Raw genomic sequence first — 27,854 nt, 5'->3', positions numbered from 1 at the left:
TTAATTTAGTACCATGTTTAAACAGTCTCTATCTGGTAACGTCCATATCTTCCTAAATATTTACTGTCCCCAAGACCACCCCAAGATATACTTCATCACCTGTATTTGTTAGCAGACTTGACAATTTTTTTTTTTTTTTTTTTACAACTGTTTTCATTTAGTAGGTACAGTACTCCTTTATGCATGTTTAAGAAGACTAGTGTGGGTACAGTGCTTCCATGCTAGTCATATGCTTAACACCCATCCCACATCTATTCCCATCAGGGAGGCAGATGGCTGTGGGGAAGGCTGGTTTGCCTACGTCACTTAAGTATTATGCCAATCAGAGTTTGTTGAGTGTGGCCTTGACCTTACTATTGCCAGTGCAGAGGGAACCTGAAAGGGCTGCCTGTTTCCTCATGAACAGGTTCCACTTGTTCTTGTGTCAGTTTGGGAGATTAAACCTATATGTCATTTTCATTTTAATTAGTTGCCATAAAAATAAAAATCCTCATTCATAATATAAAGCCATAGCCTGGAAATCCATGAGTAATGAAAATGGCCCAACTCGAGGGGCGGCACCAAGCATGCATTTGAAAATATCACTGCATGCAATTAACACTATGACCAATCAGAACAATACACGGGGCGATGTATCTAGAGTGCCACCAGCAGAGCTAACTGGTAGATTAGACTCTTGCCGTATCCGGTTGACAAAACAGCAAAAACGTCCTTCTTGCAAAGGAAAGATTCGAGCGCTGTCTTCTGTTCCTCTTTTAGAGAAAAAGCCAAGTCTAACTCGTTCATTGTAGCGGCCAAAGCCGTTTCAAACAACTGGTGTTCATCCGTAGCCATCTTGCTGCATCTTGCATGTTTACTGACTGATTCCGGACTTCGTTGTCGCAGCGCTGTCGTCATCCGTTTAGCTTGCCTCTGGCCTGCCTATATCAGATACACCGATGTGATTGGTGCAGCTCAGCTACAAGGGCATGGGTAATAAGAATCATTACTGATTGCCAGAGTGACTCGCTGAGCAAATTCAGATTGTGCTTTTGCGAGAACTCTGGATTTCCAGGGTAATAAAGCCATACATTCTGCATAGTAATTATGTCTCCTGACCACAGAAAGGATTCCACTGAATAATTTAAGTCAAGAAATCATGGATTGCAGTTTAATAAGTCCTTTGGAGGTTGGACAGAAGCAGTATGTTGATGTTCTTTTCTGTTCACATAGCCTATATCATATCCAGTTTCATTACAAGTGATATAAGACTGAACAACATTCACATAGGCCGCTTCCTCCTGATTGCAGATAATGACCAATCTGGATATGAACTTGTGGTGATGTTTACTGAATGTATTCATATCCATACATATACACAGCCATGCGTGATACCCTCTGATAGACAGACTCCTCCCTGCCGGTAGGCAGACACACAATACCTTACTGTCGCATACACTCTGGTGTCGTAAACTCTGTAAACACTACAACAGTCACAGAAACTGTGTTCACTTTTGTGTCACCACGCTAATGATGGAAGCACAGAGAGTTGCAGAGACATAAAGCAAAGTCTGTATGAAATGGAATGCATGCTACTGTGATCCTTCTTGCTCTTTTTCTTTTAACCTTTTTTGATGCATGTTTTGATGCCTATAATGCAAATACTGTATCAGTCACAGCTGGAATATAGGGTACAATAATTTATCTACTGTAGATATATAAAATAAATAAGAATGGCACTGTGTTAGCTATGATCTGCAAAACAACAAACATGCACACAGCCCTCCCCCCTCCCTCCTCCCCGTCACTGTGTAATGACCTTTAATTGCTTGTTAAATGAACAATGATGAAAGTGAGCAATCGCACACCTGCGGCTCTGGATTAATTCTGATGTAACCTAGTCCTCTCAGATAAGATGACCCTTTGCCCTTTTGAACCAGGACTATCCCAGCTGTTGTAGCCCTCTAAGTCTGTGCTGCAGAGGCTGATGGATGCTCAACCAAATATGATATTCCAATCCAAGGGTTGGGACTACCCTACAGCCTGTATCAGTGACATCTAGCAAAAAGGTTGGGTAGGAGGGCTCAGACTTACTGTGCGTTCACACCAAACGCGATGGACGCGATGAAGGCCACAAGTTTCCATTCAAAATCAATGTAAATGACGCGATGACACGCGATGTCGCTTCGGGCGACGCGTTTCAGGCGATAAGAGCGACGCGATGAAGCGTCCACCGCCTCATCGCATGTCGCTTGAAGTTGAAAAATCTGAACTTTTCAAGCGACATCGCGTGACGCTGTGCCGTGACATCCAATCAGCGTTGATATCCAACCATTCATAAAGAAATTATAAGCAACTAACCAGAGACAGATGGACAGGCGCTCCGCAGCTGGGATGGAGCGCCTGTAGTTGGTGTCCGGGCAGGGGATCCTCACACCGATACGGGCCAACAGGTCCTCAAACTGGGCCAGCGTCAGCCTGAAGTACTGCTGGAAACGACCGTCATCCAGACGCAGCTCTTGCAGGAGGTGATGATATTCACCCAGCTGTGTGCGTTTCTGGAGGATATTGTGAACCCAGACACGGTGGCGTTTGGGTCTCCGATCCAAATCAGATGTCCACAACAGATAAAGAGCAGCTATGGTAGTTAACTCAGCCACGGTTGACGAGAAAATAGCGGGAGGTGAAGAAAATTGCGGGAGGAGAGTTGCGTCATTGCGATTGAAGCGATGATCAAAAAGGTGACATTTGTGATCAAGCGACGCGATACTCGTGTTATGGGTAATGACATCACATCCATCGCATTTGGTGTGAACGCACGGTAAGTTGCTGAGATCTAATAGTTTTCCTCATTGCTAAGCTGGAGGGGCAAATAGTGGTGACAAGCAAAGCAATGGCCTTCCTCAAGCTGGAGAGGTAGTTGTCCCACTCATAGACACAGGGGTGGACCAGGCCTGTTTGCTTATGCTGTTGCCAACTGCCATGTTTGGGCCAGATGCAAGTAAGATACTCCAGCAGTCCTGATATGCCTGCTGTTGTACTTTGTGTCTCCTACCTCCAAGTGAAGACTATAGTTGTTCTAGCAGCCTTTCGCTCAGCTCAGCCTGGTGCTGAAGCTTTGATGAAGTGGTTTGGCCCAGGCCAGCAGAGAGGAAGTGTCCGTGTCTTTACCTCTGTACAGGTCAGAGTTGCAGATGCACCTGTTGTTAACAGAAGTATGACTCACCACAGCATTTTATATACATTAAAATTGACATTGAGCAATTCTATTTCTTTCTTTTATCTAGGTTTTCATCTGTATTATTTGGCTATCACTCAGTCTCCTTCCCAGTGCCTCAAGCTGACTTGGATATCCCGGGGTTAAAGGTCACCCTGAAATGTGCCATGGCCTCTGTGGTGGGCTTCTCTCTGGTTCTGGGTTACATTGGTCTGCTGGCCTGCACCAGTCTCATTCTTGTCTTTCTTGCTCAGAAACTCCCTGACAACTTCAGTGAGGCCAAACTGATCACCTGTCAGTTGTCTGTTTCTGCTGTGCTGCAAGTCAAATTTCCAATGCATGACAACAATGAACTGAACTGAATCTGATCTGGGGCCATATGCATAAAACTCTGTTTATAGCCTATTCAGGCCTAAAACTGCACGTACGCACACAGTCAGATATGTGCTTTTTTGTTGTCAGACTTATTAAGACGCACCTATGCCTAATTCTGTTTCATGCACATGCACAAGCCTGATCTATACTCCGATTGGTAGCCACAAATGGATGGCCTTAAACATCAGTTTTCATGTCAAGAGTTGACCTGTGAGCACTGGGTGGCTATTTACATCACACAAGACAAAAATCTTTGATAGTTTTGGTAACCCTCCTGACTCTGATTTATTCCCACCTGGGATAAACAATTTCTTTGTGAAGATCTATATCTTAAAGCAATCATGCTATAATATTCGGGCATCGTTGTGTGTTTTTTCTGAGCCATATACAAAAAGGGATGCCTAATACACAAGGGTTAAACATGTACAAGACTAATCTAATCTGATTTGTGATGATGCTATGGTTTGTCGATTTGTTAACAAAATACAACCTACTGCTGTTTGTCATGAGGATCATTTTTCATGTGTTTGATGTGAAAAATAATGTTGTTCAACCACTATATTTCCAAATAAAAATGCATTTGAGAACATGATTCATTGACTTAGGTGCATTTATTTACATTTCAAATTGCACTATTAAAAACAAATAGTGTTTACAATACATTCGTTCTGTCATTACCACATTTTAACTTGAATAAAGAAAACCTGACCATGTGACAGGCCTCCAAAATGGCTATCGTAAATAATTAATAATTATTAGTAATAATAATTACTAGTCCATACCCATTGAGTGCACAGTTGCCCACGTACAGTTTCACATGGTGTGTATTTGGGATACAGGTCATAGGAAATTGCAGATTAATAGTCAACTGAACCCATTAAGAAGAGCAATGTATTCAGATTGTTTTTGTGAATTTGATAGTACGATTACTTTATTTAAAGTACAGTGGTACCATTGCCAATAGTGGGATAGTTAGTGGGCTAAAACTGTACATTAGTAGTTGAGGTAGCACGTTGAAAGGCAGATAGTTAAAGTGTTAATGTGTTGTATTGACTTAAAAGTGGGGCGCACTGGTAGGATGACTGACTGACTGACAGAATGACACACTGACAGTTTCCGTGATTATATCATACCATGACTTAGTCATACCAAACATTTTGGAAAAAAAAAAATTCGGCCACAGGGGGAGCCACAGTGATCGGTCACATTTTAGCCATTTTTAAGCATTTTTCTGTTGTTATAGCGCCACCCAGTTGCCAATTAGAGTTAAATTTCTCCAGTCACCTTGAGGTGTCCTGTTCTACATATCTACCAAGTTTAGTAAAAATCGATATGACGGTTAGGCCTAGATAAGAAATTAGCTCTCTAGCGCCCCCATTTTGTTTGATGGGGTCAATAATGGAGGGGTCCCCTCGGATTATGTGTGGTCATATACCTACAAAGTTGCGTGGTGATTGGTGAAACCCTTGAGATGTTATATACCTTTATGTGATGAGCCACGCCCTCCGCAATATTCATTGCCTTATAGAAGCTCAGTTTTAGTAAGTTTTCCAACTTTTGACAAGAGGGAACTTTGGATATTGGTCCCTAGATTATGTTCACCAAGTTTCATGCGGATCGGTCAAACTTCCTAGGAAGAGATTGATTTTAAGTGTTTTTCAAGAAACTCAAAATGGCTGAAACTCTATATAACCGGAACTTATGGGTTCTTGAGGCAAATTTGTTCCTCACGAGGAGAGGCACCTCTGTGCAAATTTTCATGTCTGTATGACATACGGGTCATGAGATATGCCCATTCAAAATTTGCAATTTCAATCGGTTGCTATAGCGCCCCCCTTTGGCCAATTGATGTAATATTGCTTCATTCGCATCCTCCCATGACCCTCTACCACTGTGCCAAATTTCACATGGATTGACCAAGTTAGTGAGGAGAAAAACGTGGAACAGACACACAGACACAGACACAGACACAGACACACACACACACACACACACACACACACACACACACACACACACACACACACACACACAGACAGAGTTTTCGTCATGATATAGATGTCAGATAATGTGACTTAATTTGCATTTCCAAAATGGAAAAAATGACAGCCAGTCTCATAAAATACACTAAACTATCAGTTTGGAAAACTGATCAATAGTTAAATGAATAACTATAACCACAATTACCATGTAAATAGAAAGGGCGAAGGATTTTGGAGATGCTGTGGTGTGATGTTTTTGTTAGTCTGTAGTGGAGGGCTGGAAAGAGCTGTGGTTCCAGATTCAGTCTTTGCCGTCTCCTTGTGTTAAAGGTGCAGATCTGAGGAGACCAGTCACTCTGTGCCCTTGCAGAGTTAGACGTTGGGGTGCTAACTCAGCTTGGTTCTCCTTGTTGCTGGGAAGTTAGTTGCAACACTGTGTTTGGCACACTAACTTCTCTGGTCTACAGGTTCTGTGTCTGCTGGGAGCAGGCCACATCGAGAGCAAAGCTGCAGCTCCTGCTGTGAGCATGCAGAAGTGAGAGAATGAGGGAGGGTGTACCAGGGCCTGCTGTGTGATGTTCTACCTCCTCACATGTTTAGGAGCAGAGAGCCCGTTGGCGGCTTAGGAGAAAGACGAGCGTTGGAGAGTAGAAGCATCTCCTCAAGTTTGCTTGGTGACATCACTGGGTCACATGTCACTGTGACAGTAGTGCCCAGTCAAGCTTGAAGACTGGTGTCTCACTTTGGTGTGACACATTGAGGGCTATTTCCCACAGCACATTAATAAAGTCAACGCTTGATTACTAATAATTAGCCTTTGCACGCTCAGCAATGATTTATATAACAACTCCAACAGTGGTAGATTTCTCTGCATATGTAATGACATCATCATCTCTTCAGCTTTTTTGGAATATATACAACAGTTTGGTCTGACAGCAAATTGGTTCTGAGTCTTAAATAATGGGGTATCTTGGCTTGGCTGTAAGAAGATACCTGTAAAAAATATTTGGTGAATACATTTTGTATTTCCAAATTATTTCTAGCGTCATTCATTAAATCGTCCATAATAAGTAAATTGTTCTTAACTGGGGGCAGTAACATATCATCACACAGCGATTCAGGCAGACCATTTACAAAGTTGATGTCTCTTATACTGTATAAAGGAGTTAATTATACAAAGACTGCCAGCAGGAGTAAATGTAAATAGTGTTGTCAGTATTGTGTGAAACAAGCCTCGATGCCTTTTCAACAACACTTTTGACAAAAAAGTCTTCCCACAATTAGAAGGACCACTAACCGGGGCGTCGGTGGTGGAGCAGGTGCCCGATGTACAAGGCTGTTGCCGCAGCGGCCTGGGTTCGAATCCAGCCTCTGGCCCTTTGCTGCATGCCACTCCCTCTCTCTCACCCCCATTCACACTTGTCTGGCCTATCAAATAAAGGCTAAAAATGCCCAAAAAATAGCTTTAAAAAAAAAAGAAGGACCGCTAACCACCAGACTAAACCGATGCTGTAGTCTGCCATCAAACCCTTGATCAAGTTTAGTATCTATAATGTAGTGCTGTGTAATCAGGCAACACCCTGCACTTGTTGTACACCACCTGAACTCTCTTCACAACTGTTTAATATTTTATATGAAACCTGTTTTTATTGCGTTTGATGGTATCACACATAGCTATCAAATGACCATCTGTGTTCTGGTTGGCTACAAGCAAGTGAACTAGTCCTGCCAATGATTCATGGGTGACCACTTCCGCATTGACAGCATTAAGTGTTACACCTTTTCACTTAACCACTTGGCCCCCCTGACACAAACTCCGTTATGTAGTCCTCCCCAGGACTCCCATCGTTTAACTCATCAGTCAAATCCCCTAAGTAGGGACCCAAGGGAGGAACCCACTCGCCAGGTCGAGATGTGAAAATCACAGAGACTGTGTCACAATACAAAACACGGTACTGCAGCTTGTCCAATGAGCCCGGTCTCACCCCGAATACGTCAAAATCTGACGCTTGGGCAGCGACTTGCGGCATCAGAAAACGACAAAAACGTCAGGGGGAAACACAGCAGGACAAGGACAAAAGTTGAGGCGGGCAGGAGGGGTGGTGAATGGGTCCAACAAACACCGACTTTTACCCGAGAGCGATGTTTGCGTCCCATAAGATTCTAAAGCCAAAGCCTGTTCTTTTATCCTAAACCTAACTGCTTGCTTTTGTTGCCTAAACCAAACCATGTGTGTTTGTTGTTGAAGAAAAATAAAAGTCAATTCACGGTGCTCTCTCTGTTAAAATGGAAGTGTATTTTGAAAGAAGACAATGCATGTAACAGGCAGAACTTGACACAGTGTCCCAGAACGTCAACATCGAGCACACCCAGGATACTTTGAACGTCATATGTGGACGTAGAAAGTCCATGACCAAAGGTCAAAGTGTGATGAGGTTGGAGTCACAATGTGTTGGTCCAACATGTCGTACAGCATGAGCCTGGTGTAAGCTGTAGTCATGGCCCCTAAAAACACATTCACATCCTGTACCCTGGACCCCCTACCATCAGCATGATGCCATTGAACCATGGCCACGTTGTCAGAGATGAAATAGAACTACCTCACATCATAATGATTACTAAACATCAGTTGTGTGAATCTGACTGGATCTGTAATCCGCTCACATGACAGCATGTTGCCCCCCATGCTGAACCAACCCCACAGAGGAAGAGACATCACCTCTCCCTTACTGAGGTTCAGTCTCTCAGTGACCTAGGCTCATTCAAATGACATCATTTGTTATTGCATCGATAGATAACATATTGTACACAGACACACACCACACAACTTCATAAACACTAATCATTTGCAGGCATATGATTCTTTTTCCACCATCACTCTAGAGAGGAATAATTTTGGCTTGCATGCTGCTTGTGTCATCAGTTTTACTTCCCTGCAAAAGGCTTTACACCTGTTATAAATACTCACACCAACACTTCACTTGTGCAGAGTGGGGGGGTAGCCATGTTTAGTCAAGATGCTATTTTCAGAGTTGACAATTTACCTTGTGATAGTAGCATTTTAACCAACTGAAACATGTGTTTATGATGTTTGTAGGTAACCCTTGTGGGTTTGTCTTTATTAACAGGGACTCTTGAACATTGTCTATGAGGAGCCAATTTTGTGAACTTAGTTCATTCTATTATCATGTTTGATGAGGCAGGTTTGCTGTGACTTGTGTTTGACACAGACTGAATTTAGTGATTCCTATTTTGACATTCAGGTAACAGTTATCTTTATGTGTTCAATGTCCAGAAAAGTTGCATCTGTGTCTTGGTTCCCCTTGCTCCTGACTCTGTGGCCCTCGTCAGCCCTCTCCCTGCTGCTTCTCAGCATAGTGGGCAGACTGATGGGGCTGGAGGTGGTTGAGGCGATAGTGTGCTCCCGGTGGGGTGCACCGATCAACAAGAGCCTCTCCCAGGATGGAGATGTGATCATCGGTGGACTATTTAATCTGTATAACAGACCTTCAGCTGTGGAGCAGAGCTTCACCAAGCGGCCGCATTATGAACCTTGCACTGGGTAAAACTTTAACATGTATTGTTGTTGAATGTTGTCCAGCACATTACTTTTTTGTCATGCTCATATGTTTGTGTTGAAATACAGATAAAAATATAACTTAATTCTACAAAATATTAAGCTCCAAAAGTTAAGCAATGATTTATACTAACCCATTTATAAATATGTTAAGATGAGCATATTTTAATAACAGTAGAATAATTTCAATAGATAATTTTGTTGTCTTTGATGAAATTCATTTCCCTTTCACTGACTGATATAGTAGTTTATTTTATTCACTACTTCTTCCCTCTCCTGTGGTCTCAGTTTAGATCTTGAGTTTTTAAAATATACATATGCTATGGCGTATGCGGTGGAGGAAATCAATCGTAATAGCACCCTGCTACCAGGAGTCAAGCTGGGTTACCGTATACTTGATAGCTGTGCCACATACCCCTGGGCTCTGCAAGTTGCACTGTCACTGGTCGGAGGAGACACACACAGCTGCAACTTCACAGCCTCTGTGCCTCATTCTGAACAACCCAGAGAGACAGCAGGTACAACCTGACATCCTTATATGATTACAGTATAAAAATTGTCCTCATGTAATTATATGTCTTACGCTATCAACAGGTGGTCAACCTGTTCCTTTGTTCATTGGTCCTAGCATGTCAACAACAACCATAATTCTGTCCAGGATCCTGGGGCCTCTCTCTGTGCCAGTTGTGAGTTTCCTTACCTCACGAAATACAACTGATGAACCTTTTTTGTAACCGTCCTATTGTGTTTGAGTCAACTTTGGCCCAACAAAAGGTTAAAGCGAAGGGAACACAATATGAGAGTTGTATGAAGTCTTCATCAAGAGACTGATACTATTTCAAAAGCATTTTAATTAAAAATGAAATGGTATTTTTGTCATAAAAACAGTGTCAAATATTTTTTGCATTTTTCTCTCAGATCAGCTACTTGGCAAGCTGCCCCTGCCTGAGTGACAGGCTGAAGTTTCATAACGTCTTCAGAACAATCCCCAGTGATATTTACCAAGCCCGGGCCATGGCACAACTGGCCATACGCTTCCACTGGACTTGGATGGGAGCTGTGATTGAAAACAATGATTATGGTCGATCGGCAGTACAGGTGTATGTCTGTTAAGATACTGTAAATTGCCTAAAAACCTTTCTCATGGATCTCCTTTATAAATAATACAGATAGCAATATATGTATGACCATATTTGTTGTTTTGACCTCCAGGCATTTCAGGAAGAAACTCAGGGGAAAGGGGTGTGTTTGGAATTCATAGAGACTGTCCGCAGAGAGACTGTTGTCAGTGATGCCAGACGAACAGCCCTCACAATTCAAGCCTCAACTGCGAGGGTGATTCTGATCTTTTGCTGGTACACAGAAGCAAAGAAAGTTTTTCTGGAGCTGGCCAAGATAAATGTGAGCAACTTGTAAGGAATTTTTGGTGGACTGAGGTTTGTTGTTTGTAAAAATCAATATGTCATTTGTTATTCTTGTTGTGATTTATTGTGTCCTCTTACTGCAGGTGACTGACAGACAGTTTCTGGCAAGTGAAGCTTGGAGCACCAGTGATGATCTTCTCCAAGATCTTGCCATCTCTGATGTGGCAAGTGGTGTTCTAGGTGTGGCCATTCGTAGTTCAACGATACCTGGATTTGAAAGTTATCTCAAGAGTTTGCACCCAATTCGACGTCCAGATGATGAATTCTTACGAGAATTTTGGGAAATGGGGTTTGAATGCAGTCCTGGAGCTACGCAAGAACAAGCTTCTCCAGCCCCTTGCAGTGGCACCGAGTCCCTGGAGGGAGTTCAGAATCACTTCACTGACACCTCCCAGCTGCGGGTGACATATAATGTCTACCTTGCTGTTTATGCTGCAGCCCACGCCTTCACAGTCTTCTGTCCTGCCCTGACAGAGACAGTTCTTCCAGAAACAACAGCTCCACCTGCTCCTCTCCAAAACATATCAAACCCATAGAGGTAAACATTATCCTCGTGTCATCTTATCCATTAGAGTCATGGCTTTTCAAGTTCTGACTGAAAATTGGAAATGCATTTTTGTATACAGATTTTAAAAAGTAGGCTTCCTCATCATTTGATGCTTTCAGCTGTTGCAACACTTGAACAAAGTGAATGTCACCACACCACACGGGGACATGTTTTATTTCCAAGGTGCCGACATTCCAGCAAAGTACGACCTTGTCAACTGGCAGAACACCCCTAAAGGGTCTCTCAAACTTGTTTTGATTGGTCGTGTGGATGGATCTGACCTTCACCTTAATGAATCAGCTATTCAGTGGAGCACAGGATCCACTCAGGTAGTTGCATCAACAAGTTGTCTACCATCAAGTTTGCCTGTGTTGATTCACAAAATTATGTCATGGAGAATATAATTTGGGTTTTTGTTTAGGTGCCTGTTTCAGTGTGCAGTGAGAGCTGTCCCCCAGGTACCCGAATGGCTGAAAGGAAAGGAGAGCCTCTCTGCTGCTTTGACTGTATCCCATGTGCTGAAGGGGAGATAAGCAATAAAACTGGTGAGGAAATGACTCTTAAGTTTCACCTTTGTGTTTTATTTTCATTCCCTCTCTCCTGTTTTTCCCCCTACCAGGTTCCCATCACTGTGAGCGCTGTTCGTCTGAGTTCTGGTCCAATGTTGATCAAACAGTGTGCATCCCTCGTCAGCTGGACTTCCTTTCCTTTAATGAAACTCTGGGCATAACCCTGACTACTGCAGCTGTGTCTGGTGCCACCATGACAACAGCTGTCTTTGTGGTGTTTCTTTACTACCGTCAAACACCCATGGTAAGAAGGGATATAACACAAATGTTGTATACATTTGAATTATTTTACCCTTTTTTCTTCCATTTTGTCTATTTAGGAAATGGCATTGTATTGTTTCAATGGCCCTGTCTTTGTCTGTTAATCTGATTCACCCCAAGGTTCGAGCCAACAATTCAGAACTGAGCTTCCTGCTTCTCCTGTCGCTGAAGCTCTGCTTCCTGTGCTCACTGGTGTTCATTGGTCGTCCATCAGTCTGGGCTTGTCGGTTCCAGCAGGCAGCTTTGGGATCAGCTTTGTACTTTGTGTCTCCTGCCTCCTGGTGAAAACCTTGGTAGTTCTAGTCGCTGAAGCTCTGCTTCCTGTGCTCACTGGTGTTCATTGGTCGTCCATCAGTCTGGGCTTGTCGGTTCCAGCAGGCAGCTTTTGGGATCAGCTTTGTACTTTGTGTCTCCTGCCTCCTGGTGAAAACCTTGGTAGTTCTAGCTGTTTTCCATTCAGCTCGGCCTGGTGCTGAGGCTTTGATGAAGTGGTTTGGTCCCGGCCAGCAGAGAGGAAGTGTCTTCCTCTTTACATCTGTACAGGTGTGAATATTGTTGTGCTGATTAAATGATGAGAACATTTCTACACTTGATATAAAACACTTAAATATGTTTACTTTTCTTACAGATTATCATCTGTGCCATATGGCTGTCCCTCAGCCCCCCGGTGCCTCAGCGTGATCTGGGTTTCAAAGGATCAAAGGTCACCCTGGGTGTGCCATGGCCTCTGTGGTGGGCTTCTCTCTGGTTCTGGGTTACATTGGTCTGCTGGCCTGCACCTGTCTCCTCCTGGCCTTTCTTGCTCGGAAACTCCCTGACAACTTTAATGAGGCCAAACTGATCACCTTCAGCATGCTGATATTCTGTGCTGTCTGGGTGGCCTTCGTCCCTGCTTACGTTAGCTCTCCTGGGAAGTATGTTGTAGCTGTGGAGATTTTTGCGATCCTGGCCTCCAGCTATGGTTTGCTGCTTTGCATTTTTGCCCCCAAATGTTTTATCATTCTCTTGAGGCCTGAGAAAAACACAAAGAAGCACCTGATGTCCAGGTAGTTTTTTCTGGATCTTGAGCTTACGACTCTTTTTTTGTATTTGTCCAGTGGAGAGAGTGGCCCCCACACTTGCCTTGACCCAATATTATGCAACTGTTCATGTGTATGTCAATTCATTTTATCTAAATGATGCTAATTGTTTATGTGCTTGTATGAAATTCACAAACTTCTTGCAGCCACATGTAGTTATGCTTCCATTAGTAGCTGAATTCATAAGAATATTTCTGCTGTTGTTAGTCATAATAAATGCTAATATAAACACTTTTCATCAACCATAAAGTCAAACGTTGATTTATTTTGCATTAATTTGTTTTGTTGATCTATTTGTCTGTCTTTCGAATAAATATTGTACATCAACTGAATAAAAATCCACCAGTTTCTCAGAAAGAGGGAAAGTTGCACTTCATTAATAGACCATTTATTCAGGAAACATTATGCTGCTTGTATACCATCCTGTGCCATTTTTATAACACTCATTCAATAAGTGACAGTACATAATGTCAGTTAACAGATTTATTCCTTTCACAGTGAGCCAATGCCCTGTGTTCTGGCTTTAGTAAAAACAAGTATGACTGCCATTAAAAAAGTGGGGCCTCATCATGCCTCATCCCAATAGCTGATGTCGGTATGAATGTCATATCAGTGAGAGAAATATTAATATCAACTTGTCTTACTGCAGCTACCAAAAACAGCCACTAGATGGAAGTATTATACCATTTAATGATGCTATGATGCTTCTTTCCTCATCTCTCAACAATGTTTCGTCCTTCTTGAACTTTCCATGTACATCTACAATTACATTGTCCAGCTGTACAACATTGTACTCTTCCTCTACTAATATTGATTGAAGTATTTCGTTGTAATGCACAGGTACTGTCCTACGGATCATACACAGTAACCTTAGTACAATGTCAGATATTTGCTTCCGTGGTTCAAAGAAAGTTGGTCCACATGTAAATGAACTCTTTAGAATGAGGCAAACTGAGTAGAGACATCACCTCTCTTACTGAGGTGCAAAGATTATAAACAATTTCGACACTGGTTGTCAGACCTGTAGTCACAGAGACATTATACAATTAAAACAATTTGAAATAAAAAAATAAAAATAAATATATAAAATAAAAAAAAAAAAAACAGCAGATGCCTAGATATTCCAATTTTAATCCTGACTGACCAAGCTCCAAAGCTGTGTAATCCTACAATTGCCTTTATGTAATTTAGTACCATGTTTAAACAGTCTCAATCTGGTAACGTCCATATCTTCCTAAATATTTACTGTCCCCAAGACCACCCCAAGATATACTTCATCACCTGTATTTGTTAGCAGACTTGACAATTTTTTTTTTTTTTTACAACTGTTTTCATTTAGTAGGTACAGTACTCCTTTATGCATGTTTAAGAAGACTAGTGTGGGTACAGTGCTTCCATGCTAGTCATATGCTTAACTCCCATCCCACATCTATTCCCATCAGGGAGGCAGATGGGTGTGGGGAAGGCTGGTTTGCCTACGTCACTTATGTATTATGCCAATCAGAGTTTGTTGAGTGTGGCCTTGACCTTACTATTGCCAGTGCAGAGGGAACCTGAAAGGGCTGCCTGTTTCCTCATGAACAGGTTCCACTTGTTCTTGTGTCAGTTTGGGAGATTAAACCTATATGTCATTTTCATTTTAATTAGTTGCCATAAAAATAAAAATCCTCATTCATAATATAAAGCCATAGCCTGGAAATCCATGAGTAATGAAAATGGCCCAACTCGAGGGGCGGCACCAAGCATGCATTTGAAAATATCACTGCATGCAATTAACACTATGACCAATCAGAACAACGGGGTGACGTATCTAGAGTGCCACCAGCAGAGCTAACTGGTAGATTAGACTCTTGCCATATCCGGTTGACAAAACAGCAAAAACGTCCTTCTTGCAAAGGAAAGATTCGAGCGCTGTCTTCTGTTCCTCTTTTAGAGAAAAAGCCAAGTCTAACTCGTTCATTGTCGCGACCAAAGCCGTTTCAAACAACTGGTGTTCATCCGTAGCCATCTTGCTGCATCTTGCAATGTTTACTGACTGATTCCGGACTTCGTTGTCGCAGCTTTTGTGTCACCATGCTAATGATGGAAGCACAGAGAGTTGCAGAGACATAAAGCAAAGTCTGTATGAAATGGAATGCATGCTACTGTGATCCTTCTTGCTCTTTTTCTTTTAACCTTTTTTGATGCATGTTTTGATGTCTATATTGCAAACACTGGATCAGTCACAGCTGGAATATAGGGTATAATAATTTATCTACTGTAGATATATAAAAAACAATAAGAATGGCACTGTGTTAGCTATGATCTGCAAAACAACAAACATGCACACAGCCCTCCCCCCTCCCTCCTCCCCGTCACTGTGTAATGACCTTTAATTGCTTGTTAAATGAACAATGATGGAAGTGAGCAATCGCACACCTGCGGCTCTGAATTAATTCTGATGTAACCTAGTCCTCTCAGGTAAGATGACCCTTTGCCCTTTTGAACCAGGACTATCCCAGCTGTTGTAGCCCTCTAAATCTGTGCTGCAGAGGCTGATGGATGCCAAGCTCAACCAAATATATTCCAATCCAAGGGTTGGGACTACCCTACAGCCTGTATCAGTGACATCTAGCAAAAAGGTCGGGTAGGAGGGCTCAGACTTAGTTGCTGAGATCTAATAGTTTTCCTCATTGCTAAGCTGGAGAGGCAAATAGTGGTGACAAGCAAAGCAATGGCCTTCCTCGAGCTGGAGAGGTAGTTGTCCCACTCATAGACACAGGGGTGGACCAGGCCTGTTTGCTTATGCTGTTGCCAACTGCCATGTTTGGGCCAGATGCAAGTAAGATACTCCAGCAGTCCTGATATGCCTGCTGTTGTACTTTGTGTCTCCTACCTCCAAGTGAAGACTATAGTTGTTCTAGCAGCCTTTCGCTCAGCTCAGCCTGGTGCTGAAGCTTTGATGAAGTGGTTTGGCCCAGGCCAGCAGAGAGGAAGTGTCCGTGTCTTTACCTCTGTACAGGTCAGAGTTGCAGATGCACCTGTTGTTAACAGAAGTATGACTCACCACAGCATTTTACATACATTAAAATTGACATTGAGCAATTCTATTTCTTTCTTTTATCTAGGTTTTCATCTGTATTATTTGGCTATCACTCAGTCTCCTTCCCAGTGCCTCAAGCTGACTTGGATATCCCGGGGTTAAAGGTCACCCTGAAATGTGCCATGGCCTCTGTGGTGGGCTTCTCTCTGGTTCTGGGTTACATTGGTCTGCTGGCCTGCACCAGTCTCATTCTTGTCTTTCTTGCTCAGAAACTCCCTGACAACTTCAGTGAGGCCAAACTGATCACCTGTCAGTTGTTTATTTTTGCTGTACTGTAAGTCAAATTTCCAATGCATGACAACAATGAACTGAACTGAATCTGATCTGGGGCCATATGCATAAAACTCTGTTTATAGCCTATTCAGGCCTAAAACTGCATGTACGCACACAGTCAGATACGTGCTTTTTTGTTGTCAGACTTGTTAAGACGCACCTATGCCTAATTCTGTTTGATGCACATGCACAAGCCTGATCTATACTCCGATTGGTAGCCACAAATGGATGGCCTTAAACATCAGTTTTCATGTCAAGAGTTGACCTGTGAGCACTGGGTGGCTATTTACATCACACAAGACAAAAATCTTTGATAGTTTTGGCAACCCTCCTGACTCTGATTTATTCCCACCTGGGATAAACAATTTCTTTGTGAAGATCTATATCTTAAAACAATCATGCTATAATATTCGGGCATCATTGTGTGTTTTTTCTGAGCCATATACAAAAAGGGATGCCTAATACACAAGGGTTAAACATGTACAAGACTAATCTAATCTGATTTGTGATGATGCTATGGTTTGTCGATTTGTTAACAAAATACAACCTACTGCTGTTTGTCATGAGGATCATTTTTCATGTGTTTAATGTGAAAAATAATATTGTTCAACCACTATATTTCCAAATAAAAATGCATTTGAGAACATGATTCATTGACTCAGGTGCATTTATTTACATTTCAAACTGCACTATTAAAAACAAATAGTGTTTACAATACATTCGTTCTGTCATTACCACATTTTAACTTGAATAAAGACAAATGCTGTTGTGACCTGACCGCGTGACAGGCCTCCAAAATGGCTATCGTAAATAATTAATAATTATTAGTAATAATAATTACTAGTCCATACCCATTGAGTGCACAGGTGCCCACGTACAGTTTCACATGGTGTGTATTTGGGATACAGGTCATAGAAAATTGCAGATTAAATAGTCAACTGAACCCATTAAGAAGAGCAATGTATTCAGATTGTTTTTGTGAATTTGATAGTACGATTGCTTTATTTAAAGTACAGTAGTGCCATTGCCAATAGTGTGATAGTTAGTGGGCTAAAACTGTACATTAGTAGTTGAGGTAGCACGTTGAAAGGCAGATAGTTAAAGTGTTAATGTGTTGTATTGACTTAAAAGTGGGGCGCACTGGTAGGATGACTGACTGACTGACTGAATGACACACTGACAGTTTCCGTGATTATGTACAGCATCCCATACCATGACTTAGTCATACCAAACATTTTGGAAAAAAAAAAAAACAAAACATTCGCCACAGAGCCACAGTGATCGGTCACATTTTAGCCATTTTCAAGGATTTTTAGTTGTTATAGCGCCACCCAGTTGCCAATAATAAGAGTTAAATTTCTCCAGTCACCTTGAGGCGTCCTGTTCTACATATCTACCAAGTTTAGTAAAAATTGATATGGCGGTTAGGCCTAGATAAGAAATTAGCTCTCTAGCGCCCCCATTTTGTTTGATGGCAATAATGGAGGGGTCCCCTCAGATTATGTGTGGTTATATGCCTACAAAGTTGTGTGGTGATCGGTGAAACCCTTGAGATGTTATCCACCTTTATGTGATGCCCTCTGCAATATTCATTGCCTTACAGAAGCTCAGTTTTAGTAAGTTTTCCAACTTTTGCCAAGAGGGAACTTTAGATATTGGTCCCTAGATTATGTTCACCGAGTTTCATGCAGATCACTCAAACTTCCTAGGAAGAGATTGATTTGAAGTGTTTTTCAAGAAATTCAAAATGTCGGAAAATCTACATAACCCGAAGTTATGGGTTCTTGAGGCAAATTTGTTCCTCATGAGGAGAGGCATCTCTGTGCAATGTTTCATGTCTCTCGACATATGGATGAAAAAGGTGAATGACTCGCAACACTGTAGGACTCTTTGCAGAAAAAATATTTATTGCACCATGACGTATGTTTGAGCTGTGTGCTCTTTGTCAGACAAACAAATACTGTGACAGGCCATCTTAAATATAGTTGATCACATGATGCAATTATGGTTACATGAGAAACAGCTGCAGTGATTACATGACACAGATCTGATGTGTTGATTACCTTAAATGAAAGAAGAGGAAAAGCAATACATTCAGACACACACAAAGGTGTCAACACGTCAGAGAGTCTGGAGTCAAGTCTGAGGTCACCTGAGTCATGTATAAACATATATAAGTGTAAAACATGTCACATGATTTTTTGTACTACATATGGGTCATGAGATATGCCCATTCAAAATTTGCAATTTCAATCGGTTGCGATAGCGCCCCCCTTTGGCCAATTGATGTAATATTGCTTCATTCGCATCCTCCCATGACCCTCTACCACTGTGGCAAATTTCACATGGATTGACCACGTCAGTGAGGAGAAAAACGTGGAACAGACACACAGACACAGACACAGACCCACAGACAGACAGAGGTTTCATCATGATATAGATGTCAAATAATGTGACTTAATTTGCATTTCCAAAACGGAAAAAAAATGACAGCCAGTCTCATAAAATACACTAAACTATCAGTTTGGAAAACTGATCAATGGTAAGGTGAATAACTATAATTACCATGTAAATAGAAAGGCTGAAGGATTTTGAGATGCTGTGGTGTGATGTTTTTGTTAGTCTGTAGTGGAAGGAAAGAGCTGTGGTACCAGATTCAGTCTTTGCTGTCTCCTTGCGCTAAAGGTGCAGATCTGAGGAGATAGGTCTCTCTATGTCCTTGCAGAGTTAGACGTTGGGGTGATAACTCAGCTTGGTTCTCCTTGTTGCTGGGAAGCTAGTTGCAACATTGTGTTTGGCACGCTAACCTCTCTGGTCTACAGGTTCTGTGTCTGCTGGGAGCAGGCCACATTGAGAGCAAAGATGCAGCTCTTGCTGTGAGCATGCAGAAGTGAGAGAATGGGTCCTGCTGTGTGATGTTCTACCTCCTCACATGTTTAGGAGCAGAGAGCCCGTTGGCGGCTTAGAAGCATCTCCTCAAGTTTGCTTGGTGACAATACTGGGTCACATGTCACTGTGACAGTAGTGCCCAGTCAAGCTTGAAGACTGGTCTCTCACTTGGGTGTGAAAACACAGAGGGCTATTTCCCACAGCACATGAAAAAAGTCAACGCTTGATTACTAATAATTAGCCTTTGCACACTCAGCAATGATTTATATAACAACTCCAACAGTGGTAGATTTCTCTGCATATGTAATGACATCATCATCTCTTCAGCTCTTTTGGAATATGTACAACAGTTTGGTCTGACAGCAAATTGGTTCTGAGTCTTAAATAATGGGGTATCTTGGCTTGGCTGTAAGAAGATACCTGTAAAAAATATTTGGTGAACACATTTTGTATTTCCAAATTATTTCTAGCGTCATTCATTAAATCGTCCATAATAAGTAAATTGTTCTTAACTGGGGGCAGTAACATATCATCACACAGCGATTCAGGCAGACCATTTACAAAGTTGATGTCTCTTATACTGTATAAAGGAGTTAATTATACAAAGACTGCCAGCAGGAGTAAATGTAAATAGTGTTGTCAGTATTGTGTGAAACAAGCCTCGATGCCTTTTCAACAACACTCTTGACAAAAAAGTCTTCCTACAATTAGAAGGACCGCTAACCACCAGACTAAACCGATGCTGTAGTCTGCCATCAAACCCTTGATCAAGTTTAGTATCTATAATGTAGTGCTGTGTAATCAGGCAACACCCTGCACTTGTTGTACACCACCTGAACTCTCTTCACAACTGTTTAATATTTTATATGAAACCTGTTTTTATTGCGTTTGATGGTATCACACATAGCTATCAAATGACCATCTGTGTTCTGGTTGGCTACAAGCAAGTGAACTAGTCCTGCCAATGATTCATGGGTGACCACTTCAGCATTGACAGCATTAAGTGTTACTCCTTTTCACTTAACCACTTGGCCCCCGACAGCAGGACAAGGACAAAAGTTGAGGCGGGCAGGAGGGGTGGTGAATGGGTCCAACAAACACCGACTTTTACCCGAGAGCGATGTTTGCGTCCCATAAGATTCTAAAGCCAAAGCCTGTTCTTTTATCCTAAACCTAACTGCTTGCTTTTGTTGCCTAAACCAAACCATGTGTGTTTGTTGTTGAAGAAAAATAAAAGTCAATTCACGGTGCTCTCTCTGTTAAAATGGAAGTGTATTTTGAAAGAAGACAATGCATGTAACAGGCAGAACTTGACACAGTGTCCCAGAACGTCAACATCGAGCACACCCAGGGTACTTTGAACGTCATATGTGGACGTAGAAAGTCCATGACCAAAGGTCAAAGTGTGATGAGGTTGGAGTCACAATGTGTTGGTCCAACATGTCGTACAGCATGAGCCTGGTGTAAGCTGTAGTCATGGCCCCTAAAAACACATTCACATCCTGTACCCTGGACCCCCTACCATCAGCATGATGCCATTGAACCATGGCCACGTCGTCAGAGATGATATAGAACTACCTCACATCATAATGATTACTAAACATCAGTTGTGTGAATCTGACTGGATCTGCAATCCGCTCACATGACAGCATGTTGCCCCCCATGCTGAACCAACCCCACAGAGGAAGAGACATCACCTCTCCCTTACTGAGGTTCAGTCTCTCAGTGACCTAGGCTCATTCAAATGACGTCATTTGTTATTGCATCGATAGATAACATATCGTACACAGACACACACCACACAACTTCATAAACACTAATCATTTGCAGGCATATGATTCTTTTTCCACCATCACTCTAGAGAGGAATAATTTTGGCTTGCATGCTGCTTGTGTCATCAGTTTTACTTCCCTGCAAAAGGCTTTACACCTGTTATAAATACTCACACCAACACTTCACTTGTGCAGAGTGGGGGGGTAGCCATGTTTAGTCAAGATGCTATTTTCAGAGTTGACAATTTACCTTGTGATAGTAGCATTTTAACCAACTGAAACATGTGTTTATGATGTTTGTAGGTAACCCTTGTGGGGTTTGTCTTTATTAACAGGGACTCTTGAACATTGTCTATGAGGAGCCAATTTTGTGAACTTAGTTCATTCTATTATCATGTTTGATGAGGCAGGTTTGCTGTGACTTGTGTTTGACACAGACTGAATTTAGTGATTCCTATTCTGACATTCAGGTAACAGTTATCTTTATGTGTTCAATGTCCAGAAAAGTTACATCTGTGTCTTGGTTCCCCTTGCTCCTGACTCTGTGGCCCTCGTCAGCCCTCTCCCTGCTGCTTCTCAGCATAGTGGGCAGACTGATGGGGCTGGAGGTGGTTGAGGCGATAGTGTGCTCCCGGTGGGGTGCACCGCTCAACAAGAGCCTCTCCCAGGATGGAGATGTGATCATCGGTGGACTATTTAATCTGTATAACAGACCTTCAGCTGTGGAGCAGAGCTTCACCAAGCAGCCACATTATGAACCTTGCACTAGGTAAAACTTTAACATGTATTGTTGTTGAATGTTGCCTAGCACATTACTTTTTTGTCATGCTCATATGTTTGTGTTGAAATACAGATAAAAATATAACTTAATTCTACAAAATATTAAGCTCCAAAAGTTAAGCAATGATTTATACTAACCCATTTATAAATATGTTAAGATGAGCATATTTTAATAACAGTAGAATAATTTCAATAGATAATTTTGTTGTCTTTGATGAAATTCATTTCCCTTTCACTGACTGATATAGTAGTTTATTTTATTCACTACTTCTTCCCTCTCCTGTGGTCTCAGTTTAGATCTTGAGTTTTTAAAATATACATATGCTATGGCGTATGCGGTGGAGGAAATCAACCGTAATAGCACCCTGCTACCAGGAGTCAAGCTGGGTTACCGTATACTTGATAGCTGTGCCACATACCCCTGGGCTCTGCAAGTTGCACTGTCACTGGTCGGAGGAGACACACACAGCTGCAACTTCACAGCCACTGCGCCTCATTCTGAACAACCCAGAGAGACAGCAGGTACAACCTGATATCCTTATATGATTACAGTATAAAAATTGTCCTCGTGTAACTATATGTCTTACGCTATCAACAGGTGGTCAACCTGTTCCTTTGTTCATTGGTCCTAGCACGTCAACAACAACCATAATTCTGTCCAGGATCCTGGGGCCTCTCTCTGTGCCAGTTGTGAGTTTCCTTACCTCACGAAATACAACTGATGAACCTTTTTTGTAACCGTCCTATTGTGTTTGAGTCAAATTTGGCCCAACAAAAGGTTAAAGCAAACTGAACACAATAGGAAGGTTTAATACATTTAAAAGCATTTTAATTAAAAATGAAATGGTATTTTTGTCATAAAAACAGTGTCAAATATTTTTTTGCATTTTTCTCTCAGATCAGCTACTTGGCAAGCTGCCCCTGCCTGAGTGACAGGCTGAAGTTTCATAACGTCTTCAGAACAATCCCCAGTGATATTTACCAAGCCCGGGCCATGGCACAACTGGCCATACGCTTCCACTGGACTTGGATGGGAGCTGTGATTGTAAACAATGATTATGGTCGATCGGCAGTACAGGTGTATGTCTGTTAAGATACTGTAAATTGCCTAAAAACCTTTCTCATGGATCTCCTTCATAAATAATACAGATAGCAATATATGTATGATGATATTTGTTGTTTTGACCTCCAGGCATTTCAGGAAGAAACTCAGGGGAAAGGGGTGTGTTTGGAATTCATAGAGACTGTCCGCAGAGAAACTATTGTCAGTGATGCCAGACGAACAGCCCTCACAATTCAAGCCTCAACTGCGAGGGTGATTCTGATCTTTTGCTGGTACACAGAAGCAAAGAAAGTTTTTCTGGAGCTGGCCAAGATAAATGTGAGCAACTTGTATGAAAATTTTTTATGGACTAAGGTTTGTTGTTTGTAAAAATCAAAATGTCATCTGTTATTCTTGTTGTGATTTATTGTGTCCTCTTACTGCAGGTGACTGACAGACAGTTTCTGGCAAGTGAAGCTTGGAGCACCAGTGATGATCTTCTCCAAGATCTTGCCATCTCTGATGTGGCAAGTGGTGTTCTAGGTGTGGCCATTCGTAGTTCAACGATACCTGGATTTGAAAGTTATCTCAAGAGTTTGCACCCAATTCGTCGTCCAGATGATGAATTCTTACGAGAATTTTGGGAAATGGAGTTTGAATGCAGTCCTGGAGCTACGCAAGAACAAGCTTCTCCAGCCCCTTGCAGTGGCACCGAGTCCCTGGAGGGAGTTCAGAATCACTTCACTGACACCTCCCAGCTGCGGGTGACATATAATGTCTACCTTGCTGTTTATGCTGCAGCCCACGCCCTTCACAGTCTTCTGTCCTGCCCTGACAGAGACAGTTCTTCCAGAAACAACAGCTCCACCTGCTCCTCTCCAAAACATATCAAACCCATAGAGGTAAACATTATCCTCGTGTCATCTTATCCGTTAGAGTCATGGCTTTTCAAGTTCTGACTGAAAATTGGAAATGCATTTTTGTATACAGATTTTAAAAAGTAGGCTTCCTCATCATTTGATGCTTTCAGCTGTTGCAACACTTGAACAAAGTGAATGTCACCACACCACAGGACATGTTTTATTTCAAGGTGCCGACATTCCAGCAAAGTACGACCTTGTCAACTGGCAGAACACCCCTAAAGGGTCTCTCAAACTTGTTTTGATTGGTCGTGTGGATGGATCTGACCTTCACCTTAATGAATCAGCTATTCAGTGGAGCACAGGATCCAATCAGGTAGTCACATCAACAAGTTGTCTACCATCAAGTTTGCCTGTGTAGATTCACAAGATTATGTCATGGCGAATATAATTTGGGTTTTTGTTTAGGTGCCTGTTTCAGTGTGCAGTGAGAGCTGTCCCCCAGGTACCCGAATGGCTGAAAGGAAAGGAGAGCCTCTCTGCTGCTTTGACTGTATCCCATGTGCTGAAGGGGAGATAAGCAATAAAACTGGTGAGGAAATGACTCTTAAGTTTCACCTTTGTGTTTTATTTTCATTCCCTCTCTCCTGTTTTTCCCCCTACCAGGTTCCCATCACTGTGAGCGCTGTTCGTCTGAGTTCTGGTCCAATGTTGATCAAACAGTGTGCATCCCTCGTCAGCTGGACTTCCTTTCCTTTAATGAAACTCTGGGCATCACCCTGACTACTGCAGCTGTGTCTGGTGCCACCATGACAACAGCTGTCTTTGTGGTGTTTCTTTACTACCGTCAAACACCCATGGTAAGAAGTCAGAGTGATGTAACACAAATGTTGTATACATTTGAATTATTTTACCCTTTTTTCTTCCATTTTGTCTATTTAGGAAATGGCATTGTATTGTTTCAATGACCCTGTCTTTGTCTGTTAATCTGATTCACCCCAAGGTTCGAGCCAACAATTCAGAACTGAGCTTCCTGCTTCTCCTGTCGCTGAAGCTCTGCTTCCTGTGCTCACTGGTGTTCATTGGTCGTCCATCAGTCTGGGCTTGTCGGTTCCAGCAGGCAGCTTTTGGGATCAGCTTTGTACTTTGTGTCTCCTGCCTCCTGGTGAAAACCTTGGTAGTTCTAGCTGTTTTCCGTTCAGCTCGGCCTGGTGCTGAGGCTTTGATGAAGTGGTTTGGTCCCGGCCAGCAGAGAGGAAGTGTCTTCCTCTTTACATCTGTGCAGGTGTGAATATTGTTGTGCTGATTAAATGATGAGAACATTTCTACACTTGATATAAAACACTTAAATATGTTTACTTTTCTTACAGATTATCATCTGTGCCATATGGCTGTCCCTCAGCCCCCCGGTGCCTCAGCGTGATCTGGGTTTCAAAGGATCAAAGGTCACCCTGGAGTGTGCCATGGCCTCTGTGGTGGGCTTCTCTCTGGTTCTGGGTTACATTGGTCTGCTGGCCTGCACCTGTCTCCTCCTGGCCTTTCTTGCTCGGAAACTCCCTGACAACTTCAATGAGGCCAAACTGATCACCTTCAGCATGCTGATATTCTGTGCTGTCTGGGTGGCCTTCGTCCCTGCTTACATTAGCTCTCCTGGGAAGTATGTTGTAGCTGTGGAGATTTTTGCGATCCTGGCCTCCAGCTATGGTTTGCTGCTTTGCATTTTTGCCCCCAAATGTTTTATCATTCTCTTGAGGCCTGAGAAAAACACAAAGAAGCACCTGATGTCCAGGTAGTTTTTCTGGATCTTGAGCTTACGACTCTTTTTTGTATTTGTCCAGTGGAGAGTGGCCCCCACTTGCCTTGACCCAATATTATGCAACTGTTCATGTGTATGTCAATTCATTTTATCTAAATGATGCTAATTGTTTATGTGCTTGTATGAAATTCACAAACTTCTTGCAGCCACATGTAGTTATGCTTCCATTAGTAGCTGAATTCATAAGAATATTTCTGCTGTTGTTAGTCATAATAAATGCTAATATAAACACTTTTCATCAACCATAAAGTCAAACGTTGATTTATTTTGCATTAATTTGTTTTGTTGATCTATTTGTCTGTCTTTCGAATAAATATTGTACATCAACTGAATAAAATCCACCAGTTTCTCAGAAAGAGGAAAGTTGCACTTCATTAATAGACCATTTATTCAGGAAACATTATGCTGCTTGTATACCATCCTGTGCCATTTTATTACACTCATTCAATAAGTGACAGTACATAATGTCAGTTAACAGATTTATTCCTTCACAGTGAGCCAATGCCCTGTGTTCTGGCTTTAGTAAAAACAAGTATGACTGCCATTAAAAAAGTGGGGCCTCATCATGCCTCATCCCAATAGCTGATGTCGGTATGAATGTCATATCAGTGAGAGAAATATTAATATCAACTTGTCTTACTGCAGCTACCAAAAACAGCCACTAGATGGAAGTATTATACCATTTAATGATGCTATGATGCTTCTTTCCTCATCTCTCAACAATGTTTCGTCCTTCTTGAACTTTCCATGTACATCTACAATTACATTGTCCAGCTGTACAACATTGTACTCTTCCTCTACTAATATTGATTGAAGTATTTCGTTGTAATGCACAGGTACTGTCCTACGGATCATACACAGTAACCTTAGTACAATGTCAGATATTTGCTTCCGTGGTTCAAAGAAAGTTGGTCCACATGTAAATGAACTCTTTAGAATGAGGCAAACTGAGTAGAGACATCACCTCTCTTACTGAGGTGCAAAGATTATAAACAATTTCGACACTGGTTGTCAGACCTGTAGTCACAGAGACATTATACAATTAAAACAATTTGAAATAAAAAAATAAAAATAAATATATAAAATTTAAAAAAAAAAAAAACAGCAGATGCCTAGATATTCCAATTTTAATCCTGACTGACCAAGCTCCAAAGCTGTGTAATCCTACAATTGCCTTTATGTAATTTAGTACCATGTTTAAACAGTCTCAATCTGGTAACGTCCATATCTTCCTAAATATTTACTGTCCCCAAGACCACCCCAAGATATACTTCATCACCTGTATTTGTTAGCAGACTTGACAATTTTTTTTTTTTACAACTGTTTTCATTTAGTAGGTACAGTACTCCTTTATGCATGTTTAAGAAGACTAGTGTGGGTACAGTGCTTCCATGCTAGTCATATGCTTAACTCCCATCCCACATCTATTCCCATCAGGGAGGCAGATGGGTGTGGGAAGGCTGGTTTGCCTCGTCACTTATGTATTATGCCAGTCAGAGTTTGTTGAGTGTGGCCTTGACCTTACTATTGCCAGTGCAGAGGAACCTGAAAGGGCTGCCTGTTTCCTCATGAACAGGTTCCACTTGTTCTTGTGTCAGTTTGGGAGATTAAACCTATATGTCATTTTCATTTTAATTAGTTGCCATAAAAATAAAAATCCTCATTCATAATATAAAGCCATAGCCTGGAAATCCATGAGTAATGAAAATGGCCCAACTCGAGGGCACCAAGCATGCATTTGAAAATATCACTGCATGCAATTAACACTATGACCAATTTAGACTCTTGCCATATCCGGTTGACAAAACAGCAAAAACGTCCTTCTTGCAAAGGAAAGATTCGAGCGCTGTCTTCTGTTCCTCTTTTAGAGAAAAAGCCAAGTCTAACTCGTTCATTATCGCGACCAAAGCCGTTTCAAACAACTGGTGTTCATCCGTAGCCATCTTGCAATGTTTACTGACTGATTCGGACTTCGTTGTCGCAGCTTTTGTGTCACCATGCTAATGATGGAAGCACAGAGAGTTGCAGAGACATAAAGCAAAGTCTGTATGAAATGGAATGCATGCTACTGTGATCCTTCTTGCTCTTTTTCTTTTAACCTTTTTTGATGCATGTTTTGATGTCTATATTGCAAACACTGGATCAGTCACAGCTGGAATATAGGGTATAATAATTTATCTGCTGTAGATATATAAAAAAAACAATAAGAATGGCACTGTGTTAGCTATGATCTGCAAAACAACAAACATGCACACAGCCCTCCCCCCTCCCCGTCACTGTGTAATGACCTTTAATTGCTTGTTAAATGAACAATGATGGAAGTGAGCAAT

The 27,854-nt window shown here is 41.8% G+C and overlaps 2 pseudogenes; both read left to right on the top strand.

The window, feature by feature from the left end:
* The first annotated feature begins 2,708 nt into the window (after positions 1–2,708).
* LOC125889011 (extracellular calcium-sensing receptor-like) lies at positions 2,709–12,981 on the top strand (annotated as a pseudogene).
* A 2,844-nt stretch (positions 12,982–15,825) lies between these two features.
* LOC125889010 (extracellular calcium-sensing receptor-like) lies at positions 15,826–25,501 on the top strand (annotated as a pseudogene).
* The last annotated feature ends 2,353 nt before the right edge of the window (positions 25,502–27,854 follow it).

The sequence above is a fragment of the Epinephelus fuscoguttatus genome, linkage group LG5 (assembly GCF_011397635.1).
Source record: "Epinephelus fuscoguttatus linkage group LG5, E.fuscoguttatus.final_Chr_v1".
Lineage (NCBI taxonomy): Eukaryota > Metazoa > Chordata > Actinopteri > Perciformes > Serranidae > Epinephelus > Epinephelus fuscoguttatus.
Note: the sequence above shows the minus strand (reverse complement) of the source record. Positions and strands in the feature narration are given on the sequence as shown.